The following is a 13,833-nucleotide window of genomic DNA, read 5'->3' on the forward strand; positions in this document are numbered from 1 at the left end:
ACTATCAGCAAATGTAGCCATCGTAATATTCTTCATTTGTGGAATATCACAAGTGGAGAGTAGATAAAGCAATGGCCCCACTACACTTCCTTGTGGTACACCTGCTTTAGCTTCTTTTATTGTAGAGTAAGCTTCTTCCTGTTTGACTCTAAACATTCTGGTTGTACGATTTTAATAGTTCGGTGTGTTGTTTTGGCAAGATTTTCTGTAGTTTATGAACAAAGCTTTCATGCCACACCTTATCGAAGGCTTGTGCTACATCTAATAATTTAGCTGAGTATACTTTTTTACTTTCATATGCTTTTTCAATAACTTCTGTTATTCTGTGGACCTGGTCAATTGTTGAATGCTTGTTAATAAACACAAACTGGTGTGTTGGTATTAGGTTTTTTCGCTCTATGATCAATTTTGTTCTTTTCAACAGAAGTTTTTCAAAAACCTTAAGTATTACTGACAGCAGCGATATAGGTGTATATGTTTTTATTTCGTTTGGTGACTTTCCAGGTTTTGTGATCATTAAAATTTCCGCCATCTTCCAAATGCCTGGGACATGTTGTAATCTAAATGCTGTATTGATCAAGTTGGTGAGTTCTATAATTCCCTTTCTTGGTAGTTTTTGCAGTAATTTTCCTGTTATTAAATCATAGCCTGGTGTTTTCCTGGAATTAATGTCAGTTTTAATAACTTTGGTTAGCTCTTTTGACGTGACTAATTCAATCATCGAATTTTCAGCTTCTATGTTCATTAAATTAATATGTTATATTCAATATTAGTTTCGTTTGGTTTGAAAGTTTTTTCTATATATTCAGCATATTCTTCTACTTTTTGGTGATTATCACGTGCCCAATTCCCATATAGGTCTCTTATAGGGGGCTATTTTGGAAATAACATATATCATTGTATTGAATAAAACGAAATAATAAAAATATGTCCAGTCATTCTATTTTTATAAAAATAGCATATTACATATCATCATTATTTTTTATAAATCAATATACACAAATTTGATAAATAATTGATTTAATGTTGAAACTGTATATAAGGGGAGAAATAAACATTGAAATTTTTTTAAATAACATATTTTATTTAAAAAATTATTGAATAAAATAAAATAATAAAAATAATTTCTATATGCCTTTCTATTTTTATAAAAACTCCATATTTAAATCAATTTACATATTTGAACAATTAACAAGAACTCTAAGAACCATATAAACAAGCATTACCATAAAAAAGACCGAAATCGTTTAGATCAAGCCCAGCCAATATAGTTAATACCAAATGAAAAAGCCACCACTATATAACAAAGCAGTGAAATTATCCTAAACATCTCCAAATATTATCAACTGTGATCGCTACTATTCTTGATCTGCAAACCCCATTAATGAATGACTACCTCGAGCTTTGGATTAACCTATTGTAGATTTACTAGTCTAAAATGAATGGGTTATCGTACTCTTAAGCTGAAAGAAATCTCAGTCAATACATCGTTATTATACAAAACAATAATTTATTTACCTATACTCTTGTATAGTATTTTCCTGTACATGTACACTGTTCTTACATCTTGGCAAAATGCTGTGTAATTTCTTCTTCTCTGAATTTCACATTCCTCGATTTTCACTCTCAAGAAATTCTAGCTACATCTTACCTAAACCAAGCCAAACATAGAAACTCCTCCTTTTTCGAAGTCGGTTAAAATACTGCAATATGGTTAAATATATGTAAGAATAATTATTTTGTTTAGGAATCATTTAACAAAATATAAATATATAACTTAATGTATACTTGTACAATATAGTCAAATATTATTCAATATATTAAATAGATTCAGTACAATAAACTATGACAATTAAACTAAAACAATAGTGATGAGTCAGAACGGATCTTACTGGCGTATTTTCAGATATTTCCAATGAATCAGGTGACCAATTAAAAATCCACCATGATTTTTAAACCACAACTAACCACGAAATGTCTTCCACCATGACAGTAATAAAAAAACTTGCATTTTCTATCATTCGACTCATAGGAATGTATTGAAGCATCATCGAGGAATTAATGCCGCATCCTCTGTTCCTAATTTCAGACAACAGAATCTAAAATAACATCTCGATTACGAATACATCAATGGAATGGTGATTCGAGGAACACTTAAAATAAATAAAAACCACTTGTGAGGCTTCGAAAAAGAGATATCCAGGTAGCCGGGGCTTTCTCACGCGATTATTCGAAATTATAATAGAATTCTGCATAACAATAAATAAAACACCAAAAGGCAACGCGGCCTTGAAAAAAACGAACATAGCCCTGCTTTGCCAAGGTTGGAAAATGATCAGGTAGTCTTGGTCTGAACGGTATTATTATTTCAGTTGTGTTCTTTATTTATTCAGTTCTATTCAGAACTGTCGTAAGTTCGAAAGTGTAGCTATATATGGTACCGTACATCATCGACTGAATCAAAAACAATACGATTTTTGAAGAAAATTAATATGTGTTACTAGCCGACCCGGCAAACGTTGTTTTTCTATTGTAGAAAAAAAAACTAACTTATTGCAAGTGTGTAAGGATGTGGTATATGAACGATGAGGGAATATAAAAATAACAAAACACCAAACATTAATTTTTTAAAATTTGTTATAATTTATTTTAAGTAATAATTATTTATATCATTAATTCATTACATAATATTAATCTGCTAATGATACAGCGTGAACAAAATTTTTTATTAGCCCGTCTTTGCTTTATTCTTGTTATTTATTTTCGTCCTGGACTTGTTCTTGGATTCTTTGGGATCTAACACATGAATATATATATATATATATATATATATTAATGTCTCCTTTTTACCAACGAGTGTTTATCTGGACTGGACCTACTATTTATCGTGGGCTCCGAACCACGCTCCTCGGCATTAAGCCTACCGACTGATAAGTGACCAACTTAGAAACCATCCCAGAAGACATCTGGTCTTACCCAGCCTAGTTACAGGCGTGACTGGGGTCATTTTCCTTGTAGGATTTTACACTCTGACTAGAACAATCATGCTCCAGCGGAATTCGAACAGTACGTGGATCGGCCTGTCGCCTTTACCACTGCGCGAACCAAGCCGTGTATAATAAATATGAACACACATAGTAAGAATGGACACTTCTGCAGATTTCTTCAGATTAAAAAAGTAAACTTATTAAAATTTGAATGGAAGCGAAGAGTCCAAAATCCAAAAAGATATTTTATACTCCAGAGTAACCAACTATTAAGCTTTGATGAAAACGAAAGATAGCTTAATACTGTAGGAGCGCTCTAAACAGACTTACTGTAAAATATCGTTCCAGAATCTATGTTGGCTTCTTTAGACTGACTTCAATGACAGAATTCACCATTCTGAAGCTTCTCACTTCTTACCATAATTTTACCATAAACAATAAATGCGATATTTTTATTATTTTTGAAAATTTCAAAATTATCAGAAAGAAATGTCGGCTTTTTCATTTTGATACGATAAAAGAATATATATAGAAGGCTGACACTAAATTTCAAATAAATCTGTTCAGTAGAACTTGAGATATCACGTCAACTAGTCTAATGTTTTGTTTTTAGATCTCGCATCACTAAAACAACTATATCTCCGAAGATAATTGAAATTATTTAAAAAATTAAAAATATTCTTAAAAGAATGGGCTTTGAAAACATTCTAGACTAAAACACCCCCCAAAAAGGAGGTATATTTCCGATAATAATTTACATTTTGTAAAATTCTCTTAAGGACTATTCTTAAAGGCTTATACATATAGATCATAATAATCCCTTAAAGAAATAAATCAACAGTTCCTATAAATGATTTCAAGTTTTAAAATTAATTCAACGTCTTTGTAATTAGCTAATTAGTGACTTAAAAATACAATAGTCGTGAAACTATTGTCTTTAGCGTTAAAAGGTCACAAACAACGTTATTTATAATATCTGGCAGTAGACAGAGCGGTAATTTCTATTAATCATCAATATTAAAATGAGCTTTGATGAAAACGAAAGATGGAGTAATACTTTAGCAGCGCTCTAAACAGGCTTACTGTAAAATATGGTCCCAGAATATATGTTGGCTTCTTTAGATTTGGCCTTCCAATCACAATTGTCAGTCTTCAATGACAGAATTCATCATTCTGAAGCTTCTCACTTCTTACCATAATTTTACCATAAACAATAAATGCGAGATTTTTATTATTTTTAAAAATTTCGGAAATGTCGGCTTTTTCACTTTGATACTAAAGATGAATGTATATAGAAGGCTGACACCAAATTTCAAATAAATCTGTTCAGTAGAACTTGAGATATCACGTCAACTAGTCTAATGTTTCGTTTTTAGATCTCACATCATTAAAACAACTATATCTCCGAAGATAATTGAAATTATTTAAAAAATTAAAAATATTCTTAAAAGAATGGGCTTTGAAAACATTCTAGACTATTTCAGATAATAATTTACATTTTGTAAAATTCTCTTAAGGACTATTCTTAAAGGCTTATACATATAGATCATAATAATCCCTTAAAGAAATAAATCAACAGTTCCTATAAAGGATTTCAAGTTTTAAAATTAATTCAATGTCTTTGTAATTAGCTAATTAGTGACTTAAAAATACAATAGTCGTGAAACTATTGTCTTTAGCGTTAAAAGGTCACAAACAACGTTATTTATAATATCTGGCAGTAAACAGAGCGGTAATTTGCTCGATTTTTTGTAACAGGTCGCAGTACAAATCTCCGAAAAGCTAAAATTCATTAGTATATCCTCGGCCGTACAGCGGCGACGACTGTAGAGTGACGATTAATTGAGTGGTTGGGCGTGAAACCAGTCTGGCACGCATCGCCATATTTAAAACGATTTTCTACCGACCGAAAACAACAACAGCGAGAGAGAAAAAAATCGGGAAAAATCACGAAACCTCCCATGGCCTGATTTACCGCGGTTCCCCTCGTTTATTTTCGGTTGTGAGTTGTCACAATCAACCGGCGAAATGTTTCAAAAATTCTCATTTATCTAATACCTCTCGTTTTAAATCCGTCGTCTGTCTGTGTGTGTGTGTGTGTGTCTCTCTCTCTCTCTCTGTCGTTCGATTCTAGCGTCTTTCGGTTGTCTGACGCCAGAAAGAAAAAATACTTTGAAATGAAGTACCGACGTTTTACGAAATATTCACCCTAACTGGAATTGATACACATACACAACCCAACTAAAATAATACACGTTTTTTAAGTTGTCAGTAAAATTTTTAATACATCACTCAACAAGTCTCCGGATAAGTAAGGCGCTTATTTTAGTTTCATAATAAATTCAATAATCCCTTCTTCAACGGACCAAACCAAACCAAACCAAAATCTTTCCCTGGAACATTCTTTTGATACCTTCATAAATCCAGTACTCTCTAGCCAGGATCAGATATGCAAGGAGTACTAAGAGTAGGGAAACAATTGACAACGTAATCTACTTAATTTATTTTTCTCTTTTCATCAACTTGTATATATATATATATATATATATATATATATATATATATATACTTATTATTTAACTAATATATTGTTACTAGTCGTTTTCATGTAACCTACAATTTGTCTTTATGATAACTTAAATCTAGGTATATAACTAGGAGGACCCATCGGCCCTAACTCAGTCTCTGGTGAAATAATGTTTATACATGTCACTGCTGATTTTTTTAATATATGCACCTCACTACACAACACTACACAAGATCAGATGATTTGATTCTTTTGAGTCTGTGTCCTGTTCTGGTGGTATTCAAAAGCTGCAATACTTCAATATTCTCATGAGAATGGAGTCTTTCCTTATGCCCCTTTGCAATTCTCTTGATTTCTTGACTGACTGTGAGTATCTGAAGGTCTCTATGTAGATAATTAGTCCTATAGTATTTGGGTGCACCCACAATAGCTCTCAGAACTTTGTTCTGAAAAATTTGTATTTTATTTATGTTACTCTTTGCAGAACATCCCCATAATTGATCTCCGTATGTCCATATAGGTTTGTTGAAGTTGAGGATACAGAGAAGACAGATGATCCTCTTTGTCATCGGCTTTAGTATCGGCAACAAGCTCATGGTGAAATGCATATGTCTGTTTCTTTCTCTTGCCACTAAGTATGGCTTATTACAAACCTGACATATTAATTTACTTACACTACAAAATTTAAGTCATTTAATTAATTTATTCTATTTGTAACAACTGAAACTAAACTTTCCTTTGACTCTAATTTTTTGTAATCCTATTATAATGCTAAAATGTGAATGTAAAAGACCTTCTTTTTAAGTAAAAAGAACGCGAAAATATAACTTTAAAAGGCCATATCAAACGCTTTAATAGTTAAACAAATAAATGTCCAAAGCTTAATCAGAGCAATACGATACATCGCCATTTCTTTTGAGTGCTTGGCTTGCAATACCATGCAGTATTGCAAAATCTAAAGGCAAGAACTATGTATTGTACTAAATAACAAAAAAAATGTATCTACTCTATTATTATTTTTTGTTTCAAAGCAAAATATAAAAGTTAATCTCTAAAATTAAATACATCCATAAAGCAAATAGCCTAGCTGTAAATTTGGCAGCATTGACTTTTAACATTTCGGCTTGCGACGAGTAGATTGCGCCGACGAATATACGAATAGTTCCGAAGGTAGCCGAATCTCCGGACCACGATGATTTTTAATATATACTCACACGCCTTGCTTGTGTATTAATGCAAGTACAAGAGAACAATAATAATAAATTAATTTGTAAATTAAGATTGTACTAAGCGTTTCTAATGTAAGACACAATATAGCGTAGAGTTTATAAATGTCTGGGAAACAAACCCAGCGAGCTCATAGAAAGTTGTCTATATTTGAAATTCAATCGACATTGTTAAATCGAGCTGCGCGGAATACAAAGACACAAACGCAAACCAACAATAGCGCCGAATTTTTTCTCCAACTGCGTTTCAACAATACCGTATGTAACACTAATTGCATAACGCGCGGACACGAAAAAATGGCCGCGCAATCTCCACGATAATTAAATGGCAACGAAGGGAACAAATCGAAAGGTCGATTGCCTCATATTGTCTCAATCAATATCAATCATAAAGTGATTTATCACAACAAAAATGCTTTCTTGGCCTCACACCCTAACAACCCACCGTTCCGAATCCAATCCATTATTAAAATAGGTGAAATAGCAATTTTTATAATTGATTGTGACGCCGCGTTATATTCACTCCACGATTCTATCTATACCGGACGAGGAGAGAAGAAAAAAGAGAGGCAACCGAACAATAATAGGACATTCCAGTAAAAATCAATATTTCCATAACTACGTTCTACGGCCGCCGACACCTTCAGAAAGTAAACTTTACTAAAATAACAATTATAATATCAATTTTTTCCCGGACGCTTCGGTTTCGGTTATAGAACGAAAAATATCGGTAGCGTCGGTTATATTATCGGTTTCCCATATAAAGAACCAATTACGCTTTTTTGCCCGCCGTCTATTCTACTACGGACGAAGATCAATTCTTACACAATACCCCTTTTTTCCGTTGGTATCATGCTTGTTATATAACTCATCTGTTGTGAAAGCGAAAAAAATATTAATAACTTCTATATAGACTTTAAATATCTTGTAGTTTGTTGTCTCGTAGCCGTGTTACATTATATGCCGTTTTTTTTTCCACCTGGCACCTCTTCTTCTTTTCATAATGTTTTCGGCGTTTAACAATACCGGCTGTCCCAATATGTAATCGTTTTTTGTTAGTCAATTAAAATGTTTCGTTAAAAATCCGTACAAAATCTAAGGAGTATACTGTTGTTACTATATAGTGTCCACCAGATATTCTCCAGAAAAAGAGAACTACCTCCGACTCTTTTAGAAGTTAGGCAATTAATTCATAACAGGCCAATTGAAAAGTCCCCGGCCTACCATAGTAAAACACATTTTTTTGGCAAAATTAGTTTATTTTATTCAACATAATTCCCTTCCCCCCGACCCTCCAACTTTTCGATGTCATTTTTGTAGCACGATTTAGATCTAGTTAGATCCGGTTAGATCACCTCTTCATTCGATGAAGATTTGTTCCCAGCGAGCATTCTTTTGAGATATGAGAACAAGAAATAATCGCTGCTGGCCAGATCTGCAATTCGAAACCCAATTCGTGGCGTAATTGACAGCTGTCAAAAAGTTGGAGGGTCGCTATAATCAGTGTATCACCCTTGAAGGGAATTGTGTTGAATAAAGAAAACTAATTTTGCCAAAAAAATGTGTTTTACTATGGTAGGCCGGGGACTTTTCAATTGACTTGTTAAAAAGAATTCAATTATTTCGAATGGTCGACCTTGAATTTCAATAAGGCACGTTTCAAGCAACATAAACAAACAAAAACGATTTTGTCCTTTTTAAAAAGACGAAAAACAAGTCAAATTAAATGAAGTCATTCGTAAAATCCACTGAACGCATTGTCATTATTCGAGCGGTCGTTTAAATTAAAAAAAAAAACTAAAATGTCCAAAACCAACTGAAAGTGATCTCAAGCAGAAAATGTATCAATAGACAAAAACTCATAATTTCGAAACAATATCCTTTTAAAAACTCTATGGACATGTCAATTATTGAGACGAAAATCGAAATATTCTGTGATAAAACTGAATTATTTGTGTTGGTTAACTTGCTTTAAGGGGTTATATTATTTTGTTGCATTTTGGTGACTGTTTCATTTTAAAAAGACATTTATTGAGAAAAATAGATACAACATATATTAATCAACGTACTTCCCATCATTTTCTATAGTTTTTCCCATCTTTCTTCAACATGGCGATACCGTATTGAAAGAACGATGTTGGTTCGTTCAATGTATCCTTGACCAAGCGTTGTCATAGAATAAGATTACCTTGCGACTGTTATTCGCTATTGCTGGTCTTTTTTGAGGCCATTTTGTTCAATTGATGATGGTAGATCTCTGCAGTAAGGCTTTAATTCGATTTTAGCAACTTGTAATACACTACCTGGCTGATATCACTTTGTAGCCATGAATATTCTGCTTTGGCGTCCATGCAGGTGGCTTTCCTGTACCAAGCCATGCCTTTTTACACTTTAAATGGATTCACACACCATCCACAATAAGTCACAAAAAACCCCTTATTTTTTACGTAAGTCTCTTAAAAATGTAAAATGGTGTAACTAAAATGGTATACAATTTTAGCATTTGATGATAAAAGTGCATGCTACTCAATACTACTAAAGTGTATACTTAAAATCATCGAATTTAGCAGTTACGTTAGGGTAGGATGGGTTCAACAGTTGTTTTACATTGTTACTTCGTATTTTCACCAATAGATATCGCCCATAAAAATATATGTATGAAAAAGTACTAGAAAAGTACTTTATGGATTTCAATGAAGGAAAAGGGGGTGCCACTTTTCAAAGCAAGTACAAAAAAAAAACAAATTAATTTGCACCGCCTTTTCTCAGCAGTTTTTACAGTTTTTTTTAGAAATTGGTCATCACAACTTTCTAGGTATATTTATCGAATGAAGAGAGAACTAGCCCATAAACTTCCATGGCAAAGTCCTCTTTTGGACTTAAAATACAATGATTAGAAGAATTAAATAGAGATATAGTGAGATTTTAGAGAACAGTTTTAAAAATAACACAGTCACTAAGGCCTAATTGTCAGGCATGGGTATAGTGAAGAAGACTCGAAGCCCTGCAACATTAATAATAGCATATTGATTAAGAAGCAGTAAACTGAAATCGAATTTGAAACTTTTGGTGAGGAAACGAGAAGGTATAGATTTATATTCTTTAGAGACTGTGATTTCGATACATATTGCGAGAAACCGGTCTGATCAGCCATAATCATATTATAAGATCAGATATTGGAAACTTAATAAATAATCAGAGGTGTCAATATCCATATCCATTACAATTTAAGTGTTTCAATTGAGGATTTGAGGAAAATGTCTCCACACACCGCAAAAATCTACTTGGAAACGCTTCATTGAAAATTTCTATTCCAAACCGTTCACTTGAATCAGAAGTATTCAAGTAAAAAGTCAATGTACTTAAAAACTTGTCATTTCGCAACATAAATAATGCTATATAAACATACATTTACGGGCAGTATTATTACCATAATAGTTTGAATTGTAAATGAATACGCACAATAATTAACTTAATTGCAAATAATTCCTTGAAATTTTTATGTGCATAACTTGATAATTCCAATAGCTATATTCATAGAAACCATTCATTGAATCATAATTAATCCAACAATATGAAAGGAATATCCGTAAAATATCCTTTTACAATGAACTTGAGTAGGAAGTACGTGAATTATGTCATTATCTTGTCGTCAATTTATGATAAAATATACGTAGCTCTTAGTTAAAGTTGAGCCTTCTTTAATAATACTTGCGCATACAATTAGTTGATAGCACTGTACGGACAATTTATATATCTAAAGAACATTAAAAATGTTATTACCGTAAACAGAATCTATACCCTTTGAAATACTCATGAGCCCAATCATTTTCATCTTTCAAGTTTGTCCAATTTTTCACATGATCAGTGATTCATTTTCCAAAGACCAACATTTTCAAATTCGTTGCTGTCAGTTCGTTCAAAACTGTTGCAATAATCGCGTGTTCGAATCCTGCTGTGATTGTTTATAATTCTAAATTTCCAAAAGGCAAGAACGGAAAATCCAACAAGAAAAATGATCCCAGTCACGCCAGTAACCAGGATGGATAAGACCGGATGTCCTGGGATGATATCTAAGTTGGTCACTCCCTGAAATTCAGAATTCAGATAATTAAATTGATATCATATGTCAACTATATACGACTGTAATTTAATTTATTTAATCAAACGTTGATCATAATGGTTTTTATAGTATAATTTAATTAAGAGCACCTGTTGCTTAACACTAAAATTTGGCATGATGATATGTCTGATACTAATTACTATTTGTTTTGAAGAACGGTTTCTGTACATCAATTATATTTATTTTTAAAATAATTATTTATTTAAAAATTGTGATCAGATACCCACCAAAAAACTTGAATTTATATCATAGAATATTATCGTGGTTTCGTGAAGAATATTACCGCAGTATCAGACAATGTCTTTCCCTGCGACATCAACAGCAACACATTGAGTGAAACATAGATACAATCTAATAATAAAAACTGTAATTTTACTGTAAACTTACAATGGATCTACTCAATCGATAAAAATGTGTGAGCATTGATTTTGAAGCTTTAGAAATTTCTAGTCAATCAACTAGTTCAAGAGTTCTCTGATTGGTTCCTTTAATTCATGCATTGAAATAAAATATATTATTACAAGCAAAAGTTGGTATTTTTGTTCTGATATCCATACTATGGACAGTTGAAGAAACAAAAATTGCGCTCTTATATTAAAATGTTCGTGAGAATTGGTATGGTCCACAATGCTAATTTAACACAATCCCGAAATATAAAAGACAACCCTAGCCAAAAATTAAATAGAACTTAAACTTAAGACTTCAAAATTATTAACAAGAAATAATTTTTAATGGGTACGTCTACATCAAAGAAACATCTACCCTGTTTGTTGTGCATATTTTATAAAATATACGTATCATGTTTTGAACCGAGATTACTCGGTGATTTACGAGCGCTCCTTTTAAAAAGGCAACAATACGACGGAGTCGCCATTTAATAATGTTTATTTTGAAAATAAAGAGAGAAATCCCCCCCAAATCATGAAGTAAATAAATAACGAAAAAAGGGAGGGAGAGAAAGACGGCTCATCAATTTCCCGAAGTCACCAGTGCCAGGTTTGGGCAAAAAGAAAATTTTTTACAGTCCTTTAATCTCCGAGACCGCCAAGACTGTATTATAAACAGTTTCTTGCGGGGAACGGTCGACTTTTTCGGGAACAAACGGGACCACATTCGCCTCCGAGTCGCCCGTTTTTTCTTGGTCGGCCAGTTCATTTGTATCTCGCCCCGGCTATTTTGTTTATACCGGTGAGACTAGAGCGGATTAAACTGCGATAAAAACTGTTAAATGCTTTGTACAGAGTGTGTACTCTGTTTATTTTACATCACGTCAAGAAAATCATGAAAAATATCAACCTAAATATTAAGCCTACCGACTGGCGAGTGACCAACTTAGAAATCACCCCAGAAGACATCCGGTCTTACCCAGCCTGGTTACTGGCGTGATTGGGGTCATTTCCCTTGTCGGATTTTATACTTTTGCCTAGGACAATCACAAACATAAATTCACGACCATGCCCCAGCAGGATTTTAACCCGCGATTATCGCAACAGTAGGTGGTGGATCGTCCTGTCGCTTTTACAAGCCAACCAAGCCCGCGGGAGCTATTCTAGTCTAGAAATTTGAAAAAATATATCTTTTTAATATTCTCAAAGCTTAACATTTTAAGAATATGCCCTTTGGATTTTTGTTTGAGACAAAATTTAGATTTATAATATTATCATATATATTATCTGTATGACTCTGTATAAGATGCTAGTCCATCCAGTCTGCCTCTACGGAGCACAGGTGTGGTACTATTCTCAGTGTAAGGTTCTCCCTAGGCACCTTGGAACATAATAACAACCCTACTACATAGATAAAATTCCTACCTATCCGCAAACCTCGGTAGATAATCAAGTACGACAATCCCAGTTGTAGCTCGGGGTCTCTGTCGCCCACAAAACATTTCTCTATCCAGAACCTGAAGCGACATCAGCAAAAGACCATTTGATTCTAGCTGGTGATTCTGAAATAAGAAACAAAACTGCAATAAGTGCAATATGTACAGGTCATGGCGTTTATTCATGGAGTACAAAAAATGTTTCATGAAACTTCCTTGTTCACTGTTTAACATTGGGGGCATATGAAGGCAATGCAAATTTAAAACATGAACTTTGCTACATTTTCCTGCATACAATTTTTATTAAGTTGCTCTTACCAATTGACCATTATTTTAATGAACAAATTGCTTACATATAACAACACAGTATCACCATCCGTCCAATAGACAGCATTGTTTTCCATTTCACTTGTTCAACTTCCCAATATATTCTTTTTTATACCGACCCAACAGTATATATTAGTAGATCCCTCTATATCACTTGGAATGAGTCCGTAACTTCAAAATAAAACGTTGGCCACGGTAATAACAAGGCTTTGATGGCATTATGTTATGGAAACTGACAATTATATCATCTTTCCATTTCCTTGAATATATCGATCAGGAAACTGTTCCTTGATCATTTGATCACTTAGAAAAATATCAAGTCTTTCACATTTTTACTATTGCTTTCAAATTACCGTATATATATCAAATGTTTTATAGAGTGAATACAATAAATGTTGGTTATCAAGTTCTTGGTTCTAACACTATAGATACAAAATTAAGTAAAGTAATAGCAGCAATAAAAAATATTAGAATCATCAGCATTTAAATCAGCAAATATAATATTGTTGTCAGCTAATAACAGGTCAATTGAAAAGTCCCCGGCCTGATACACAGATAGCGCTACTAGAATTAAATCCATATGTTTTTAGGGCTAATAACCATCAAAAGATGCGTGTATAAATTTGACAGCGGTCGGATTATTAGTTTGTGAATTATAGCATTTTGAGTGAAGCAACTTTTGTTATTGTGAAAAAAAATTGATAAAAAGGAATTTCGCTTGTTGATAAAATATTGCTTTTTGAGGGAAAAAATACAGTTGAAGCACTTCCGGACACTGTCCCACGAAAATCAACCATCAAGGATTGGTATGCTAAGTTTCG

At 33.0% G+C, this 13,833-nt stretch overlaps 1 protein-coding gene across 4 annotated transcripts in view; it reads left to right on the forward strand.

The window, feature by feature from the left end:
- LOC143196236 (ephrin-A4) overlaps window positions 1-13,833 on the forward strand; it is an 808,497-nt gene that overhangs the window by 763,217 nt on the left and 31,447 nt on the right. The window lies entirely within an intron of this gene.

This window comes from Rhynchophorus ferrugineus, unplaced genomic scaffold (assembly GCF_030347505.1).
Source record: "Rhynchophorus ferrugineus isolate W39M unplaced genomic scaffold, kcgeb_rfMv2 rfM4, whole genome shotgun sequence".
NCBI lineage: Eukaryota > Metazoa > Arthropoda > Insecta > Coleoptera > Curculionidae > Rhynchophorus > Rhynchophorus ferrugineus.